The 15,054-nt window shown below is 44.4% G+C and overlaps 1 protein-coding gene across 4 annotated transcripts in view; it reads right to left on the bottom strand.

The window, feature by feature from the left end:
- Positions 1 to 14,664, bottom strand: part of LOC135208023 (oxysterol-binding protein-related protein 1-like) — a 186,896-nt gene extending 172,232 nt beyond the window's left edge. For 3 of the 4 annotated variants that reach the window (XM_064240148.1, XM_064240134.1, XM_064240156.1), the window contains exon 1: positions 13,831 to 13,965. The gene's annotated coding sequence lies outside the window, so the exon portion shown is untranslated. Of the gene's footprint in view, positions 1 to 13,830; positions 13,966 to 14,574 lie in introns of those variants that run through there. The other variant, XM_064240142.1, reaches the window with a different exon arrangement.
- Positions 14,665 to 15,054: the final 390 nt, after the last annotated feature.

The following is a 15,054-nucleotide window of genomic DNA, read 5'->3' as shown; positions in this document are numbered from 1 at the left end:
CTCTGGATCCATCCTGTACTGCCTTATCCATACAAGATAGGACACTGTGTAAGGCTTCAGGATCAAGAAAATCTGGTTCTTTTGTCTTTTTAGCCAGCACCCCAAGGGACCAATCCAAGAAGTTGAACACTTCTAAGACGTGGAAAATTCCCTTAAGGTGCTGATCTAATTCAGACATACTCCAAGACGCTTTTGCTGAGTTCAGTGTGTGTCTCCTAGTCGATTCTACTAGGCTCGAGAAATCGGATTCATCAGAAGAAGGGAGCATCAGGCCCATAGCTTCTTCGGTCTTGTACCAAATACCTCTCCTGCCTGCGAGCTTGGAGGGAGGAGAGCAATAAACTGTCTTTAGTGACTCCTTCTTAGAAAGAAGCCAAGAATCTAAGGTTTGTAGAGCCTTTTTCATTGAAATCGCAGGCTTCATTTTAAGAAACGAAGAGGATTTCGGCGTCCTAGTACTAGAGAACAGCGATCTCGGAGAAGGAGGAGCAGCAGGACTAAGAGAATCCCCAAATTCTTGTAGAAGCAGCGAGGCTAATACTTTATAATTAGAAAGTCCCTCGCCTGTAGAAACCTCTTCTTCTGAAACCTCTTCGAGACCGAGGTTCGATGGAGAACGATCTCTCCTGGGAGAATCTCTATCATGAGATGTAGGCTCCCTAGGAGAAATGCTCCTTTCTTTCTTATCAGATCCTCTATATGCCTGAGAAGGAGAAACAATTCCTGGAGAATCCAAGTCCTTGCTACAGGATGGCGCCTCGCGCCTGACTGGTTCGCGCCTAGCTGGCGCTTCGCTCTTAGCTGGCTCCTCGCGCCTGGCTGGCTCCTCGCGCCTGGATAGCGCCTCGCGCCTGGCTGTCGTCTCGCGCCTAGCTGGCGCCTCGCGCCTGGCTAGCATCTCGCGCCTGGTTAGCGCTTCGCGTCTGGCAGGCTCTTCGCGCCTGGGAGGAGTCTCGCGCTTGGCTGGCTCCTCGCGCCTGGTTATCTTCTCGCGCCTAGCTGGCTCCTCGCGCCTGGCTGGCGCTTCTCGCCTAGTAGGCTCTTCGCGCTTGGCTCGCGCCTGGCTGGCGCTTCTCGCCTAGTAGGCTCTTCGCGCTTGGCTGGCGCCTCGCGCCTGGTAGGCTCTTCGCGCCTGGCTGGCGCTTTGCGCCTGACAGGAGAACGGATCTTGCTAGGTCTGTGAAAGACAGAAGAATCCGACTCAATATCTGAAGAGGACAATTCTTGATGTCGATTCTGACTAAACGAAGGCCTAGATCTCTTAATAGGCAGGAAAGCGTCTTTCCTTCTAGGAGGGTCTCTTGATAGGACTCCCACCAGAGAAGCGATAGAATCCTGCATCTTTAGTAATATCTTGGTCGTTTCCTTGTTCCTATCCAAAGGAGGAGAAGGAGATAGAACTTTTTCAGGTTCCCATGAATCTGCGGAGGAAAGCATCACATTCTTTGATTTCTTACTTTCCGAAGGTAGATCCTCCGGGAACAGTTCAGGACTCGAGTTGATCCTGGACTCATCCCAACCTCTTTTCAGGGGGCGAGAAAGATCTGCAGATCTCCAACCTCTCTTAGGAGAAGAATTCTCCGATGAAGAGAAACACTCGTGAAGAATGCTTTTTCGATAGCGTTCTCTGGCATTCTGTGGCATTACAGAAACTGCCGAAGGGACGTCTGACTGGTGGGGATCCTCCACAACCTCCTTACGGCTTTTGACATTCCTTCTCCTCTGGGCTTGGGAGCTTGAAAGAGGTCTAGGCCTGGGAGCGTTGTGGAGCCAATCAGACGCCCCCTCCACTGCACTGGGGACACTTATATCACTATCCACAGCACTTATTAAATCACTTTGCTTACCTTCAATCGCCGCCATTTTGTTTTCCATTGTCTTAAGGGAGGCTTTGAGATTCGCAATCTCTGATGCAGAATCTGTTGGTTCTACTACAGGAGCAGAAACTACAATATTAGAGGGAGCAGTTAATGGAGAAGAAGGAATAAAATTACTAATAACCTCGCTAGATAAAGAACTAGGCAAGGCTTTGGAAGAGGACTTCCTTACTCTGTCTCTTTCTAACTTCTTCAAATAAGAAGTTAGAGAATTCCATTCTTCCGCACTCAAACCCTTGCATTCATTACAAGTGTTATCATAAGAGCATTCATACTTCCTACATTTCTTACAAATAGTATGAGGATCAACCGATGCTTTAGGCATCCTTACCTTGCACCCCTCATTCACACACACACTCACCACACTTCCAGAGTCAGACATCATGTTGAACAATCCAAATCAAATCCAATAAATGGTCCACAATCGCATATGCCAGTACAATCAATCCAAATACGTCACCAAAAAGTCCAAACGAAGATCAATTGCGATGCAAAATACGAATCCAGCGGGAAATACCCACAACGATGTTGCCAGTATGGCCGACAGAGAAAATATGATAGAAAACGGGAATGGTTCCTATTCCTGCCACCCAGCGGCAGGCAGGTAGATCACCTGACCTACCGGTAGCGTGTGCGCGGAATTCAGATTTCTGTCGGGCGACGGAGTCTAATAGCTAAGTATATATCTGACAGGTAAGTTGAATGTATAAAACACTAGGTTTTCTGATTATGCTTTCACTAAAATTACTGTAATGGGTGAGTAGGTATATGCCATAACTCAAACATAACAATATCATGAACATCTGTATCATTTCCATCAAAAGAATTATGACAGCTATACTTCATCTATTCAGATGAAGCAGTATCCATTACAGAAAAGCCTAGGCCACAGAATAGGACTAACTAAATCAAACATTAGTTTATAGAACTAAATTCACAACAACAAAGGTCTATATCCTAACCTTACATTTCCTAGGACACATGAGTTTTATCTGACTGGGAAGGGTTTGAGCTCCAATCACCTTCCAAAGTAAAACAAAAAAACAAAAACAAAAAAAGTCACTTCATGGGGACACATCTTAACATACCCTAAACTAACCTCGCTGACAACGAAAGACATCATTCTCCAGATAGTTCCTTCTCTGCTTAGAAAATTCAAGTTCCTTCGTATTTATATGTTCCATGGGTTAGGCTATTCATTTGACAGAGGCACACCTCCTACACAAATACCAAGATCCAACCAACTTGTCTAAAACAACTTTGCAGATTCTTGCATTATTTTCACAAATGAATAAGACATCCTAACTAATTAGGTAGTCTGCCTAACCAAGAAACCTAGGGCACTTCACATCTTTTACATACAACAGTGCGTAGACCTGTGCGACTACTATACGGTATTCTACTCTTTCAGGATAATGTGTGAGTGTTTTACATCTTTGCTTAACCGTACTCTTATTTTCTCATGAAAAACTGCCAAATCTATCAAGCAATTCAGATAAAAATAATTGCTATCTGGAATTACAAAAATACTACTGGTTTTTTCAAATAGTTCATGATGGCAACAACAAATTACTTCGATATAAGTATCACTGTGTCAACCTTCAATCTAAAGGCCCTATGCTACTCTTGGGAAAATTTTCATGTTACAATAACAGCCATCATATGGGACACTCTTTTATGCTATCTTATGATAACCTGAAATTATCTATGGTCATTAGGCCTACACAGATGTTGGAGCCCAAACATTCAAAATAATCTACCTGCACTAGCTAAGTACCAGTAATCTTCTACTGGTACACATATATATAAATATGAAATTACCCTATCATGAACTAATAATTTTCCATTCACTATGAAGGTGTATATATTTTCTGGTTTCCAGGTGCTAAGCGTTTTTACTGGCATAGTAGATATGCAAATCATTTGTTTTTAATTTACGAGCATGCACATATCTTGTTTTATGGTGTCAGGGACACTACTGAAAAATTATTCATGATTGCATCTTGCCAGGAACTGATGTTACATTAGATGTCCTAAGACTGCCTTCACAAAAACTACTTCGTATATGCACATCATTTTTGTTTGTACTGATTGCAGCAAGAGACTTCAGATGTATCCCTGGTAATTCCACCATTCATAATTTTGAGTAGATTCCCCACAAACAGTATGACACATCAACTTAAGTTCACATCAACTTAAGTTATGTTAGGAGAGGTTAGCTTTGGATGTATACCTACTATACCTACATTGCCATATACAGGCAGTCCCCGGGTTAAGACGGGTTCGGCTTACGACGTTCCGAGGTTAAGGCGCTTTTCAATTATATTCATCAGAAATTATTTCCAGGGTTACGACGCCTACAACACTGATCTGGTAGATGAAATATGACACCAAAAATGCAAAATAATCAATATTTGAAGGTTTTTTGGGATGAAAAATGCAATAAGAATGCAGTTTACATAAGTTTTGAATGCACCCAAAGCATTAAAATTAAGGTTTTCTTAGGATTTATGGTGATGTCTCGGCTTACGGCGATTTTTGGTTTACAAAGCATCTCAAGAACGGAATCCTCATTGTAACCCGGGGACTGCCTGTATTTACTCAAAATCTGAGGAACAAAAAGCTTCCACTGCCTGGGGAGGCAAGACACAGCATCCTAGCCTGAATGGAAAGGATTTCCTCAGTTACCTTTGCCACAGTATTTACTCAAAGTTGAAGAAATGGGTTAAAGCCTATCCCTCAGAGAAGTAAGATGAGAAGCCCTACATATGGTTAGGTTAGAGTATATTTTACTCATTATTTTTAACATTTTCCCACTTTTTACCACTTTTACTACTTATTTTTAACATTATCCTATTTTTTACATTTTTATAAGACTCTCAGCGACTGTCCACACAGGCTACAAACATTTTTCCAGCAAGCATACATATAATTTTTTCCTCCATACTGTACAAAACTCGTTGGTGCAATTCTCTTGTTTTTTATTGTCTCCTACTCAAAAATGGCAAGCTTCCCAACATGCTTTGCACCATCAACAGCCTAACTATCCGAGATGCATATAATACAAAGTATGCAATAAAAAAACATGTGGTTGAGGTATTTGGCAAGATATTAACCTCCTATACTAGACTAACTTATCTTTCAAAAAGGATTGGTTAAAAACTCATTTTGAACCTCCCTGGGATAGCCTAGTCTTGCTTAGGCTACGCCACATTCTCACTTCTGCCACACTTCCAACTTCATAACTGACAAGAAATGCTTCACATAATAAAGGCAATGATTATCTAAATTACCAAACTAGCATAACACTGAAAGCTATAATTCCATTCATAGATGTGGGAATGCAACCTAATCAACTGTAAAAATCTTATACTTTATTTAAAATCCTATATTTCTACACACACCTTTTCAAAAAAGTAGTCCATTAACATCTACAATTGTGAACCCAAATCATGAATACCATAGAATTATGTAAAAATATTATTTCTATTTGAACAGTTCTACTTTTGAATCATTTTATGAGTTACAATTGGAATTATAGAAATATAAAAAATTCTTTTATCCTTATTACCTGTATGGATTGTGATTGTTCTACCTGTATGGATTGTGACTGTTCTGTTCAGAAATAATTGGCAATTAGTTCATTAACCAATCCAAGACAGTACCAGATGTTGAGGTGGTAATTAACACTTTACTATTTACAAGGCATGTATGGATATGGCTATATTACAGCAAGTTTTTTTATTTAGGGGGATTTCACTTGTGTGCAAACATCGTTTCATCATATGTTGAATAAAGGCTTAGTGAGTGGGCATAGGGTCAAAGGTAAAATAACTCCTATTATTCATAAGTTTATCCTTTCACTGTTTGCTAAGTATTCAGGCTTGCATAGGACACAAAAAGACTCGCCTTAATCATGAGCATATCAATTTTCTGGCTAGGTATTTGCTCAAAGCAGTTTGTGAATACCAAAAACAAGAATGTTCACATGCACAATATTGAACATTTGTAGCAGGATGTAACTGAGTGGATAAAAAGACCTCGCACTGGTGGCATATACTTATACCAATATCTATCCACATATTCCTTTATAATGTCCAATTAATCACTATCAGTTTCTCAACAACTTGACGCAAGCTGCTAGCTTGTATGAGCATGAGTGAATGAGAATGGTCTGCTTTCAGTAAAAATGTTATTGTTATAATACAATTAAGTTTGTTCATACTTACCTGGCAGATATATATAATTAGAGTGCCCACCCTCCTCCCCTCAGGAGACAAGGGTCATGAATAAATATGAATAGAAAATGGGAATGGTTCCTGATATCCGCCTCCCAGCGGCGGGAATGGGTACTACCACCTGGCCGCCCCACTACGTGTGCCGCGAGTTTTGAAATTCTGTCGGACGTCAGAAATACAGCTATATATATATCTGCCAGGTAAGTATGAACAAACTTAATTGTATTATAACAATAACATTTTGTTCATGAAACTTACCTGTCAGATATATATATAGCTGAATCACACCTTCGGATGGTGGGTAGAGACAGACTAGGATTTTTTAGGAAATTTAAATTAAAATAAAAGATTAACTTATTGGTTCCTTACCTGATAGCAAAGTAGACTATGTGATTACTGTCACCTAAAGCCTGCTTATGCTTTATCAGAGTTGCCAGCCAGGTTTGGACCTGTAGTGCTGGTGCCCTCTGGATGCTCTGTCAACGGGGACGTGACCACAATGTGACAAGACCATCTAGCCAAAGACATATGACAGTAACACAGCAACCGACCACCACCTGACCAACTAACCAAAAAAACCCCTGACATTAACACTAAGGAATGGGAGATTTTCACAGAAGATCTCACCATCAACCAAAAACACAATAAACTAACCTAACTAAGCTAAGGGATAGGGAGAGAGCCACCTTCAGCCCCCAAAACTGTGTCTGCCGAAATGTAAGGTCCCAAAGAACTACAGTTCTCGTAAATCGTTCTCACATCCCGGAGGTAATGTGAGGCGAATACGGAATTGCTCCTCCAGAAGGTGCTATCAAGAATATCTCTGATAGACATATTCCTTTGGAAGGCAAGAGAAGTAGCTACGGCTCTGACCTCGTGAGCTTTCACTTTAAAGAGGCTCATATCAGTCTTCTGGCAAGATGAATGAGCCTCTTTAATGACGTCCCTCAAGAAGAAAGCAACAGCATTCTTCGACAACGGCAAATCTGGTCTCTTCACCGAGCACCAGAGATTACCTGAGGGACCTCTTATCTCTTTAGTCCTATTCACATAGAACTTGAGAGCCCTGACAGGGCACAGGGCTCTCTCTGGTTCTTGACCCACGAGACTCGATATTCCTTTGATTTCAAAGCTCTTTGGCCAAGGATTAGACGGGTTCTCGTTCTTAGCCAAGAAAGAAGGGTTCAACGAGCAGACAGCGCTGTCTCCCTTGAAACCCACTAGGCTACTGAACGCTTGGATTTCACTAACTCTCTTCGCCGTCGCCAGAGAAGCTAGGAAAAGCGTTTTTCTCGTTAAGTCCCTTAGAGAAGCTTCATGGAGAGGCTCAAAGGGACTTAGCATCAGATGTTTCAACACCACATCTAGATTCCATGAGGGCGGTCTTGCTTGTGGAATTTTGGTGGTCTCGAACGACCTTAAGAGATCGTGCAGATCCTTATTGTCGGAGAGGTCCATTCCTCTGTGGCGAAAAACGGCAGACAACATACTCCTATAACCCTTGATTGTAGGAACTGCCAATTTCTGCACATTTCTTAGATAGAGTAAGAAATCTGCTATCTGATTCACAGAGGTCGTGGAAGAGGAAATTCCTTCCTTCTTGCACCATGCCCTGAAGGAGGACCACTTAGACTGGTAGACAGCTCTTGAAGAGGCTCTTCGAGCATTAGCGATTGCTCTCGCAGCTGCCTTTGAAAAGCCTCTCGCTCTGGCCAACTTTTCGATAGTCTGAACGCAGTCAGAGCCAGAGCGGAGAGGTTTTGGTGAAACCTTTTGAAGTGAGGCTGTCTGAGTAGATCTCTCCTCCAGGGCAACGTTCTTGGGAAGTCCACAAGGAACGTCATGACCTCTGTGAACCACTCTCTTGCTGGCCACATTGGGGCAATCAGAGTCAACCTTGTCCCTTCTGAAGCTGCGAACTTCCTCATTACGTCCCCCATGATCTTGAATGGGGGAAGGCGTAAAGATCCAGGTCTGTCCAGTTCCAGAGCAACGCGTTCCACTGCAATTGCCCCTGGGTCCAGAACCGGGGAGCAATACAGAGGAAGCCTCTTCGTCCTTGATGTAGCGAACAGGTCTACTAGAGGACGTCCCCACAACCTCCATAATTGTTGACAGACTTCCTGGTGCAAGGTCCATTCTGTTGTTAGAATCTGATTTCGGCGGCTGAGAAGGTCCGCCCTGACATTCTGAACCCCTGCCACGAATCTTGTCAGGATCTTGATGCGCCTTGCGTCTGCCCATAGCAGAATTTCCTTCGCCAGGAGAAAAAGGGATCTGGAGCGAGTTCCTCCCTGATTCTTTAGATACGCAAGGGCTGTGGTACTGTCTGAGTTGACTTGAACAACCTTCCTTGACAGTTTTTTCTTCGAAGAACTGCAGCGACAGGAATATCGCTGCCAGTTCCTTTACATTGATGTGCCAGGCTACCTGTTCCCCTCTCCAGGAGCCTGACACTTCCTCCCCCCCTCCCCCCCCTAGTGTTGCTCCCCAACCGGAAATGGAAGCGTCTGAGAACAACACTAGGTCGGGGCTCAGAAGATTTAAGGAGAAGCCCTCTCGTAACTTCTGAGGGTCGAGCCACCATCTTAAGTGGACTTTTACCTTGTTGGAGATCCTTAGGATCGCATTCAGGTCCTCTTTCGACGTCCATTCTTCCGCAAGGAAAAATTGAAGAGGCCTGAGGTGCAGTCTTCCCAGCGAGACAAACTTTTCTAGCGAGGAAATGGTGCCCAGCAGACTCATCCACTCCCTCACCGAACAAGCTTCTCTCTCTAGGAAGGCTGCGACTTTCTCTAACCCCAGTCGCTGACGTTCCTGGGATGGAAACGCCCGAAAAGCCACTGAATCCATCTGAATCCCCAGATACACGATGGACTGTGTTGGGGTCAGATGCGACTTTTCGGAGTTGACCAAAAGACCCAGAGACTTTGCTAGGGCTAACGTAAACTGAAGGTCCTTCAGACACTTCTTGCCTCGACGACGCTCTGATCAGCCAATCGTCGAGGTAGAGGGATATCCTGATTCCTGACGAATGGAGCCCACTTCGCTACATCCTCATAATCATTGTGAAAACCATCGGGGCCGTGCTGAGACCGAAACAAAGGGCTCTGAACTGCCAAACCCTGTTGTCCAAGACGAATCTCAGGTACTTCCTTGAAAGAGGGTGGACTGGGACGTGGAAGTACGCGTCCTGCAGGTCCAGAGACACCATCCAGTCGCCAGGTCTCAAGGCTCCCAGCACCGACTGAGGCGTCTCCATTTTGAACTTGATCTTTTCTACAAAAAGATTGAGCCTGCTCACATCCAGGACCGGGCGCCAACCTGACGACTGCTTCGGCACTAGGAAAATCCTGTTGTAGAAGCCCGGTGACTCTAGGTCCAAGACTTGTTCCACCGCTCTTTTTTCGACCATCTGGTCTAACAGATCGAAAAGAACACTTTTCTTCTCTCCCTGATAAGATGGAGAGAGGTCTCTGGGAGTCGATGTTAAAGGAGGAGGATGTAAAAAGGGGATCTTGTACCCCCGCTCTACTATCCTGAGGGTCCAAGGATCCGCCCCTCTCTGCCTCCAAGCCTCCGCAAAGAATTCCAGTCTGGCCCCGACTGGCGTCTGAAGGACGAGATCTTCATTTGCTGGTTTTGGGTTTGAATGAAGCTCTTCCTCTCGAAAACCCTCTCCCTCGAGGAGCTGCTCTCGAGTGCCCCGCGAAGGGTTTGACTTTCTTCGGGGGTTTGCTGAATGTCGAAGTGGAAGGAGCTGCTGGACGTCTTGAAGACTGAACCAAGAGGTCCTGGGTCGCCTTTTCTTGCAAACTCTGTGCAAGATCCTTTACCATAGCCTGGGGGAAGAGATGGTCCGAAAGAGGCGCAAAGAGCAATTCCGCTTTCTGAGCGGAAGATACCGACTTAGCGGTAAAATTGCAAAGCAGTGCTCTTTTCTTCAGGAAGGCAGTTCCAAAATGAGAAACTAGCTCCTCCGAACCATCCCTGACGGCCTTGTCCATACATGACAACACGCTGGAACAGCTCCCCCAGACTGAGAGAATCAGGACTCCTAGACTGAAGGTCTAAAACTCCCAGACACCAATCTAGGAAATTAAAAACATTAAGGGTACGAAGCAGTCCCTTCAAGTGGTGGTCAGTCTCCACCGGAGTCCAGGACACCTTAGCAGACGATAAGAGAGACCTCCTCTGAGCGTCCACTACTGGAGAAGTCACCCAGAGCGGACGAAGGAACCTTTACTCCCACATCCTCCTTGGTCTCATACCAAACTCCCCCTTTCCCGGCGAGTCTAGAGGGTGGATGGGCGAAAGTGGTCTTGCCCTGATCCTTCCTTCTGGACATAAAGTCTTGAAGCTTCTTAAACGCCCTCTTGGCGCAGCGATGTACCTTCATTTCGACGAATTCAGGGGTCTTAACTGTCTTGGAAGACGAAAGTTGAGAGGGAGGAGACCTAGGGGCTGCCGGCTGGAACTTCTCCCCGAAGGCTGAACGTAACAGCCTAACAAGAACCTTGTAGTCCGAGACAGCTGAAGCTACCGGCTGTTCTTCTTCGACGGAACTCCCTGGACTACTAAGTTCCCCTTCCTCCCTAAGAGGAACTGGAGAACGCCCATCAGGAGAGGGAGTACGTCCAGCAGTCTCAATCCTGAACAATGACTTCCGTTGGTTGGAAGTATCCGCTACAGGTACGGAATCGGCCTTACGTCGATCTTTAGAGGTACGGACATCTTGCGAAAGAGGAGCGTCCTTAGAAGCAACGTGAACTGTCTTAACAGAAACGTCTCTACGAGAGGAAGCGCGAGCTTCCTGACGAGAGGCGCCAAAAGCGTCCTGCTTAGCCAAGCGAGCGTCCTGCTTTGCGTCCTCAAAAGCGTCCTGCTTCGCTCGAAAAGCGTCCTGCTTCACACGGCGAGCGTCCTGCGGAGCGTCCTCAAAGGCGTCCTGTCTATAACTCGAAGCGTCCTGCTTCGAACGCCGAGCGTCCTCAAAAGTGTCTTGAAGAGAGCGCAAAGCGTCCTGTCTAGAACGCCGAGCGTCCTGCCGAGCGTCCTCAACCGCTACCTGCCGAGAGCGCAAAGCGTCCTGCTTCGAACGCCGAGCGTCCTGACGAGCGTCCTCTCCTGAGAGAGTAAAAGATCTGCTAGGAGAACGAGAACGTTGACGATCCGGAGGAGGAGAGAGAGACGAGCGAGACGAAAGAGAATGAGGCTGCTTCGTCCTCTTGACGGGCAGCCGAACGTCCTTCCTACGCTTAGGCTCGACTGCTGCTGGGCGAGTCCTCTGAGCCATCAGCGACGTAATCTGGTCCTGAAGGGACACTAGGATATCCTTCGTAGGTGACGAAGGAGCAAAAGAAGGGGCAGGACTGAGCCTGCGAGAAGGCGAGGGGCGAGGGGACGCCTCCTTCCTTCTAGCAGGTACAGCTATCTGCCTCTCGGGTGAACACGCCTGTGCGTGGAAACTAACGTCCTCTTCGGTAGAAAGCCTTCCTCTCTTCTGCGGAGGAAAGGCGTCATAAGCGTCCTCTGACGAAAGAGGAGACATAGGACGTGAAGCGTCCTCAAAGCGAAAGGTCCTTTTCAACGGACGCGAGTCTCTCCGAGCGCTCCACCCCTTGCGCGGGGAGGACGCTTCGGAGGACGAAAAGCAATCTTTCAGGACACGCACTCGTGCGCGCTCCTTGGCAGCCTGGGATTTAGCAACAAGGCCTGCCGAAGGGACGCCAGATCGGTGGGGAGCCCCCGTACCCTCTTGCGGCTTCGACATACCCACTCCCTGAGTCCTGGGAGTCCGATAGAGGTCTAGGCCTAGAGGCATTATGGGGCCGATCTGACGCCCCCTCCACTAACACAAACTTTCACAGGGCCGGTTTCTAGGGCCAATACTTTAGATTCGAGAGCACGAATAGACTCCAGAATCAGAGAAAGGGTGTTACCTTCTCCAGACACAGCACTGGGGCCCGAAGGCAACAAAACAGGATTAGGTTGAGCAAAATCTACTGGTGTTAGAGGAGGAGAAATGTTACTATCCTTACCTTTAGTAGAACTGCCCTTGGAGGAAGACCTCCTGACTCTATCGCGCTCCAATTTACGTCGATAGGTCTCATACATCTTCCATTTATCATCATCCAAATCCTTACATTCATTGCACCGATCATCAACCACGCAAACATGCCCCCTGCAATCCATACAAACTGTGTGAGGATCAACTGAAGGTTTAAGAAGCCTCACCTTACATTCACTCCTCACACACACTCTGAAACTTCCAGTACTTGATCCAGACATCATGTACCCAGAAAAGCCAATCCAAAATCAAAAACCAATCCACTATTACGCGTGCCAATCCAACAATCCAGAAGTCGATACCAAAAGTCAATCCAGATAATATTAAGCGAGATAATAAAAAAATCCTAGACGGAGGTACTGTAAACAGTTGTTTGCAGCACCGGCGACAGAAAAAATATGAATAGAAAATGGGAATGGTTCCTGATATCCGCCTCCCAGCGGCGGGAATGGGTACTACCACCTGGCCGCCCCACTACGTGTGCCGCGAGTTTTGAAATTCTGTCGGACGTCAGAAATACAGCTATATATATATCTGACAGGTAAGTTTCATGAACAAACTGAAGACTACTACCAGGACCCTCTGATATTCAATAATTACCATTTTATGTGCAAAATAGGAGTCTCGTTTAGTACCAGTTCCACAAGGATGAGCATAAAAATATATAAAAAAGTAAATATATGAAAAAAAACATAAACAAAAGGCAGTAAATATTCCAGTGGGCGACTGGTAAGAACCAGGTCACTGCAGCCGAGTAAATGACAGAGCGGCAACATAGCAGCCACCTCTCTCGAAACGCGGCCACTTCCCGAAAAAGCACTTGAATTATGCCATTATTTCGTAATTTATGAGAAAACACTTACTTAAAGAGGAGTGTAGAGGTCTCCGTGTGCTGCCTGGGTGGGCCACAACTCTTTGACTGATGCTTATGGAAGTGAATTAATGTACTTTTTCGGGAAGGTGGCCGCTTTCCATTAAACGTGGCCATTATGTCGCCCCTCGGTCATTTTATCCTAGTCTTCTGTTTTACCCCACCCTCCACAGTCACAAGAGGCAGCCTCTGCCAGTGAGCCTGATTTAAACCCATCGTAACAAGGAATTAAGATTAAGAGGAACACCCAGATGTAGGTCAGGTCATGATGGGGGGCCACAGCCAGGCTGGTAGACACAAGGTTCACTTGCCAAGTTTAAGTAGTATAATTAAATGAGGTAGCCTAGGATACTGATTGGACTAAAGTTTGCTAAATAGATATAAAATTCATTCAAAACACATAGAAATAAACCCAAAAGCCATATGCAAATGTATTAAGCATAAATAGAAACATTATACATAGGTACATTTACGACCTAGCCTTAGGTTGGCTTACCATACATAGGCTTAGCCTAACCTTACAAAGTTCCCGGCGATAGATTTAACGAAATTTAAACTGGAAAATATAATTCAAAATTATAACCCTAAAAAATGTACCGCTTCTCTATTAATCGAGGCATTAATTAGAGGTACTAAATAGCAAACATTTACTTTGGTTCGAGGTCGACCTTGACACTTGGCGAAGACCTAGCCTAGGGTACCTCACTTAAAAAGTCTTAAACGCTCGTTACTTCGCCTTATTCACTTCTGTTACTTCTAATACAATTTACTTACATGTTCTGCACTACTCGGTAATAACAACAAAGTATATAAGTCACAACATCATGGTCAACAAGACGATCAGTTCAGATTTGACTGAAAGTTAACAATAAAACAAACAGCTGATCGATGTAAACAAGGATGCGTTCGATTGTTGTTCGTTGTTGCCTTTCGCCATCAAAAAACAAGCTGTAGTTGCAGAATTACGATTAGATTGTAAGCATAATATTAATAATACGTTTATTTTATATTTTAATGGCATTCCTACCCAAAATTCTGAGAAATAGCCAGGTGCTAACAGAACAAAATGCGAAGTCATGAAGTTAGATGATCGATCACGCATTCGCACGCAGTTCACCGGGAGCTTTAATATCCGTTCTCGCGATAGACAGTTGCCAGTTCTTAATATCTATTATAGTTACGCTTTCATTAACTGGACGATATATACTCAAAGTTTCTACCCCAAGCAAGTTTAAAGATATGGAAAAGCTTATATTGTTCATTATCAAACAAACGAAACAACACTAATAGGCAAGAGTAGGACGATGACTCATATAATGATGACAAATAGCCAGCACAGATACAAGTGTGGTCATATCATATCATCTCCGAATGGACACACCCAAAGCATATATCAAATTATCTATAAAAGCTTTATTTTATGACAGTGAAATATATTTCAATCTTGCTTCTTAAATTTAACTCAGAAAATACTAGATAGGAAAAATTTCTCAAAACAAGAAAAGAAAATGGAAGTACCTTTAGGCCTAGCTAGGTTTCGTCAGCTCAAGTGAATTACTTTAACATCTTCCCATTGACTATACAGATATAGTAGGACGAGGGACCTCCCCTTCATAACTAGAGGAAGATTGCTGATAAGCAGGAAGTTCTAACTCTAAATCCTATCAAATGAGTAACTGGAAATTTTAACAAAAGTTTGTTTATTATCGTTTGTCACTTACCAGTAAGTGAACGTCCATAAAAGGTTTAATCAACGGGTAACAGATTTAAATTTAGCTCGAAGTTGTTTTTTTTAATGTACTGCAATATCACATGTATTTCTCTAGATGTGGAAATTTCCGTCATATATATGCTTACGTGAAGAGACGAGCTGCAAAGATCAAAGGCAAAGAACATTTCTACTTTAAAACCCCTTCTCTGCTCATCATAGCATAGTGACTTATTTTTTTATTAATTATATAGTATTGTTGTTGTTGTCGTTGTTGTTATATTGCTATC

The sequence above is a fragment of the Macrobrachium nipponense genome, chromosome 11 (assembly GCF_015104395.2).
Source record: "Macrobrachium nipponense isolate FS-2020 chromosome 11, ASM1510439v2, whole genome shotgun sequence".
NCBI classification, from domain to species: Eukaryota; Metazoa; Arthropoda; class Malacostraca; order Decapoda; family Palaemonidae; genus Macrobrachium; species Macrobrachium nipponense.
This window is presented reverse-complemented; position numbering and strand designations above follow the sequence as displayed.